General features: G+C 51.2%; 6 non-coding genes across 6 annotated transcripts; all 6 read left to right on the top strand.

Annotated features, from left to right (window-relative positions):
* The first annotated feature begins 562 nt into the window (after positions 1-562).
* On the top strand, positions 563-644 carry TRNAS-AGA (transfer RNA serine (anticodon AGA)). The gene has a single exon. It is a non-coding gene; the product is annotated as a tRNA-Ser (tRNA).
* Positions 645-1,007: 363 nt separating this feature from the next.
* TRNAS-UGA (transfer RNA serine (anticodon UGA)) lies at positions 1,008-1,089 on the top strand. Its single transcript has one exon. It is a non-coding gene; the product is annotated as a tRNA-Ser (tRNA).
* Positions 1,090-2,221: 1,132 nt separating this feature from the next.
* On the top strand, positions 2,222-2,303 carry TRNAS-AGA (transfer RNA serine (anticodon AGA)). The gene has a single exon. It is a non-coding gene; the product is annotated as a tRNA-Ser (tRNA).
* A 363-nt stretch (positions 2,304-2,666) lies between these two features.
* TRNAS-CGA (transfer RNA serine (anticodon CGA)) lies at positions 2,667-2,748 on the top strand. Its single transcript has one exon. It is a non-coding gene; the product is annotated as a tRNA-Ser (tRNA).
* Positions 2,749-3,870: 1,122 nt separating this feature from the next.
* Positions 3,871-3,952, top strand: TRNAS-AGA (transfer RNA serine (anticodon AGA)). The gene has a single exon. It is a non-coding gene; the product is annotated as a tRNA-Ser (tRNA).
* Positions 3,953-4,315: 363 nt separating this feature from the next.
* Positions 4,316-4,397, top strand: TRNAS-UGA (transfer RNA serine (anticodon UGA)). Its single transcript has one exon. It is a non-coding gene; the product is annotated as a tRNA-Ser (tRNA).
* Positions 4,398-5,000: the final 603 nt, after the last annotated feature.

The following is a 5,000-nucleotide window of genomic DNA, read 5'->3' as shown; positions in this document are numbered from 1 at the left end:
CGGCCAAGACCTCTCTATTTGGGCAGAAGGGACCCATTCTGCGGTCCTCTGAGGCTTAGGGCCACATGCCCAGAAGGCCCACCACCCAAATCTTTGCCATATGGCTTAGACTAACTACCGGACCACTCGTGCGGCCATTTATTCCTCTGGAGCCTGTCAAAATGGCCTGCCGAAATTGGCTCCCAGGAGGCCTCTGCAACTCGATTTGCATAGAGACAGCCCCTGCCCAGGCATGCTTCCAAACAGGACACTGTTAACAGTTTCAATTTGGAGCTGGCAGAAGCCAGTGCAACCTAGTGAAGGTGAGGCTCTGCTGCCTGGCCGCTTGCTAGGTTTATTAGCACAGATCTGTCCCTGGCACTTAGTCCGAGCTTGGCAGGGAGGGGATATGGCATTTAGGGAACTTGGGCCAGACCATAGAGATTCTGACTTTTGAATGCATTTTCAAGGGTCATGGGAGGGCCAAAAGGGAACGGTGTAGAGCGGCATAAAGTAAGGGGCGGAGGAGACATTGTGTGTGGCTAAAGTGTTAAGTTTATAGTAGAAACAGGTTTGCTCAGGAGTAGTCGTGGCCGAGTGGTTAAGGCGATGGACTAGAAATCCATTGGGGTTTCCCCGCGCAGGTTCAAATCCTGCCGACTACGGTGCAGCCCCTGCTTTTATTGTTTACTCTTTTCTGGTGTGGAAAACAATCTTAAAATAGCAGTATAATACAATTACTAAAGGAGGCTGCGCCGCACTTGAGCTATTCAAGCAAGATCCTAGGAGTAAAAGCGGCTTCATCCTTTAGGCCAACGCAGAGAAACTGGTACGTTTTGACGGGTTTCGTTTTGCAATTTCAAACATATATGTACATTTAAAAGAAACTTGTGAGGAGAAAGAACGGTGCATGATGAGAGAGAAGGGTGGAAAGTACAGGACAAGATCTAGAGGCAAGGCGGTAGAGACTAAGGACTCTTCTGTGTAAGCACAGCACAATCTTTCGAGTGAGAGTTTCACTCTCATGGGTAGTCGTGGCCGAGTGGTTAAGGCGATGGACTTGAAATCCATTGCGGTTTCCCCGCGCAGGTTCGAACCCTGCCGACTACGTCTCGGTTTGAACTGAGCTGCAATTTTGCAATTTGCTCGGAAATGTCCCCAAAACAAGATGTAAACATGCATGTTGATTATAGGATGGACGATAAAGCAGACATTGGGAAGACTCCCATCCAGGACTCTCTGACTGTTAGGGGTGGGGGCCACGATTATATTTCCACCCTGACACTAGTTGCCGCTAGAGCCATCGACGCCTGGCATCGCCTCCGTCTGTAAGAAGCCCATCCTGCGCTTTTCCTTGCCTGCATCTTTACAGCAGATATTGGCAGGGGTCCATGTGGATACAGAGGATGGAGCAACTGGCACGCAAGCTATCTGCCGAGCCTTTTTTGTGTGTCAGCACAAGGGTTCTCGTGTCACTTCTAGACCTTCCTTGGCAGATGCATTCAGGAGAGGCCCCCTACCTGCGACACAGTGAAAGTACAGTCTTTTGCTGCCCTGTGCAAGCTAGGGGACTGAAGGCACAGCTTTCTGCCACAACAGCAGAGAGCAGAGGAAGGGCGCCCAGGAGGACCGTCAGAGGGTGGTGAGACCCCTGTCCTCTCAGCCCCGATCGGCCCCGATCGGCCAAGACCTCTCTATTTGGGCAGAAGGGACCCATTCTGCGGTCCTCTGAGGCTTAGGGCCACATGCCCAGAAGGCCCACCACCCAAATCTTTGCCATATGGCTTAGACTAACTACCGGACCACTCGTGCGGCCATTTATTCCTCTGGAGCCTGTCAAAATGGCCTGCCGAAATTGGCTCCCAGGAGGCCTCTGCAACTCGATTTGCATAGAGACAGCCCCTGCCCAGGCATGCTTCCAAACAGGACACTGTTAACAGTTTCAATTTGGAGCTGGCAGAAGCCAGTGCAACCTAGTGAAGGTGAGGCTCTGCTGCCTGGCCGCTTGCTAGGTTTATTAGCACAGATCTGTCCCTGGCACTTAGTCTGAGCTTGGCAGGGAGGGGAAATGGCATTTAGGGAACTTGGGCCAGACCATAGAGATTCTGACTTTTGAATGCATTTTCAAGGGTCATGGGAGGGCCAAAAGGGAACGGTGCAGAGCGGCATAAAGTAAGGGGCGGAGGAGACATTGTGTGTGGCTAAAGTGTTAAGTTTATAGTAGAAACAGGTTTGCTCAGGAGTAGTCGTGGCCGAGTGGTTAAGGCGATGGACTAGAAATCCATTGGGGTTTCCCCGCGCAGGTTCAAATCCTGCCGACTACGGTGCAGAGCCCGCTTTTATTGTTTACTCTTTTCTGGTGTGGAAAACAATCTTAAAATAGCAGTATAATACAATTACTAAAGGAGGCTGCGGCGCACTTGAGCTATTCAAGCAAGATCCTAGGAGTAAAAGCGGCTTCATCCTTTAGGCCAACGCAGAGAAACTGGTACGTTTTGACGGGTTTCGTTTTGCAATTTCAAACATATATGTACATTTAAAAGAAACTTGTGAGGAGAAAGAACGGTGCATGATGAGAGAGAAGGGTGGAAAGTACAGGACAAGATCTAGAGGCAAGGCGGTAGAGACTAAGGACTCTTCTGTGTAAGCACAGCACGATCTTTCGAGTGAGAGTTTCACTCTCATGGGTAGTCGTGGCCGAGTGGTTAAGGCGATGGACTCGAAATCCATTGGGGTCTCCCCGCGCAGGTTCGAACCCTGCCGACTACGCCTCGGTTTGAACTGAGCTGCAATTTTGCAATTTGCTCGGAAATGTCCCCAAAACAAGATGTAAACATGCATGTTGATTATAGGATGGACGATAAAGCAGACATTGGGAAGACTCCCATCCAGGACTCTCTGACTGTTAGGGGTGGGGGCCACGATTATATTTCCACCCTGACACTAGTTGCCGCTAGAGCCATCGACGCCTGGCATCGCCTCCGTCTGTAAGAAGCCCATCCTGCGCTTTTCCTTGCCTGCATCTTTACAGCAGATATTGGGAGGGGTCCATGTGGATACAGAGGATGGAGCAACTGGCACGCAAGCTATCTGCCGAGCCTTTTTTGTGTGTCAGCACAAGGGTTCTCGTGTCACTTCTAGACCTTCCTTGGCAGATGCATTCAGGAGAGGCCCCCTACCTGCGACCCAGTGAAAGTACAGTCTTTTGCTGCCCTGTGCAAGCCAGGGGACTGAAGGCACAGCTTTCTGCCACAACAGCAGAGAGCAGAGGAAGGGCGCCCAGGAGGACCGTCAGAGGGTGGTGAGGCCCCTGTCCTCTCGGCCCCGATCGGCCAAGACCTCTCTATTTGGGCAGAAGGGACCCATTCTGCGGTCCTCTGAGGCTTAGGGCCACATGCCCAGAAGGCCCACCACCCAAATCTTTGCCATATGGCTTAGACTAACTACCGGACCACTCGTGCGGCCATTTATTCCTCTGGAGCCTGTCAAAATGGCCTGCCGAAATTGGCTCCCAGGAGGCCTCTGCAACTCGATTTGCATAGAGACAGCCCCTGCCCAGGCATGCTTCCAAACAGGACACTGTTAACAGTTTCAATTTGGAGCTGGCAGAAGCCAGTGCAACCTAGTGAAGGTGAGGCTCTGCTGCCTGGCCGCTTGCTAGGTTTATTAGCACAGATCTGTCCCTGGCACTTAGTCCGAGCTTGGCAGGGAGGGGATATGGCATTTAGGGAACTTGGGCCAGACCATAGAGATTCTGACTTTTGAATGCATTTTCAAGGGTCATGGGAGGGCCAAAAGGGAACGGTGTAGAGCGGCATAAAGTAAGGGGCGGAGGAGACATTGTGTGTGGCTAAAGTGTTAAGTTTATAGTAGAAACAGGTTTGCTCAGGAGTAGTCGTGGCCGAGTGGTTAAGGCGATGGACTAGAAATCCATTGGGGTTTCCCCGCGCAGGTTCAAATCCTGCCGACTACGGTGCAGCCCCCGCTTTTATTGTTTACTCTTTTCTGGTGTGGAAAACAATCTTAAAATAGCAGTATAATACAATTACTAAAGGAGGCTGCGCCGCACTTGAGCTATTCAAGCAAGATCCTAGGAGTAAAAGCGGCTTCATCCTTTAGGCCAACGCAGAGAAACTGGTACGTTTTGACGGGTTTCGTTTTGCAATTTCAAACATATATGTACATTTAAAAGAAACTTGTGAGGAGAAAGAACGGTGCATGATGAGAGAGAAGGGTGGAAAGTACAGGACAAGATCTAGAGGCAAGGCGGTAGAGACTAAGGACTCTTCTGTGTAAGCACAGCACAATCTTTCGAGTGAGAGTTTCACTCTCATGGGTAGTCGTGGCCGAGTGGTTAAGGCGATGGACTTGAAATCCATTGCGGTTTCCCCGCGCAGGTTCGAACCCTGCCGACTACGTCTCGGTTTGAACTGAGCTGCAATTTTGCAATTTGCTCGGAAATGTCCCCAAAACAAGATGTAAACATGCATGTTGATTATAGGATGGACGATAAAGCAGACATTGGGAAGACTCCCATCCAGGACTCTCTGACTGTTAGGGGTGGGGGCCACGATTATATTTCCACCCTGACACTAGTTGCCGCTAGAGCCATCGACGCCTGGCATCGCCTCCGTCTGTAAGAAGCCCATCCTGCGCTTTTCCTTGCCTGCATCTTTACAGCAGATATTGGCAGGGGTCCATGTGGATACAGAGGATGGAGCAACTGGCACGCAAGCTATCTGCCGAGCCTTTTTTGTGTGTCAGCACAAGGGTTCTCGTGTCACTTCTAGACCTTCCTTGGCAGATGCATTCAGGAGAGGCCCCCTACCTGCGACACAGTGAAAGTACAGTCTTTTGCTGCCCTGTGCAAGCTAGGGGACTGAAGGCACAGCTTTCTGCCACAACAGCAGAGAGCAGAGGAAGGGCGCCCAGGAGGACCGTCAGAGGGTGGTGAGACCCCTGTCCTCTCAGCCCCGATCGGCCCCGATCGGCCAAGACCTCTCTATTTGGGCAGAAGGGAC

Source organism: Ambystoma mexicanum, chromosome 3q, assembly GCF_040938575.1.
Source record: "Ambystoma mexicanum isolate Mex_15411 chromosome 3q, UKY_AmexF1_1, whole genome shotgun sequence".
In the NCBI taxonomy this organism is placed as follows: domain Eukaryota; kingdom Metazoa; phylum Chordata; class Amphibia; order Caudata; family Ambystomatidae; genus Ambystoma; species Ambystoma mexicanum.
Note: the sequence above shows the minus strand (reverse complement) of the source record. Positions and strands in the feature narration are given on the sequence as shown.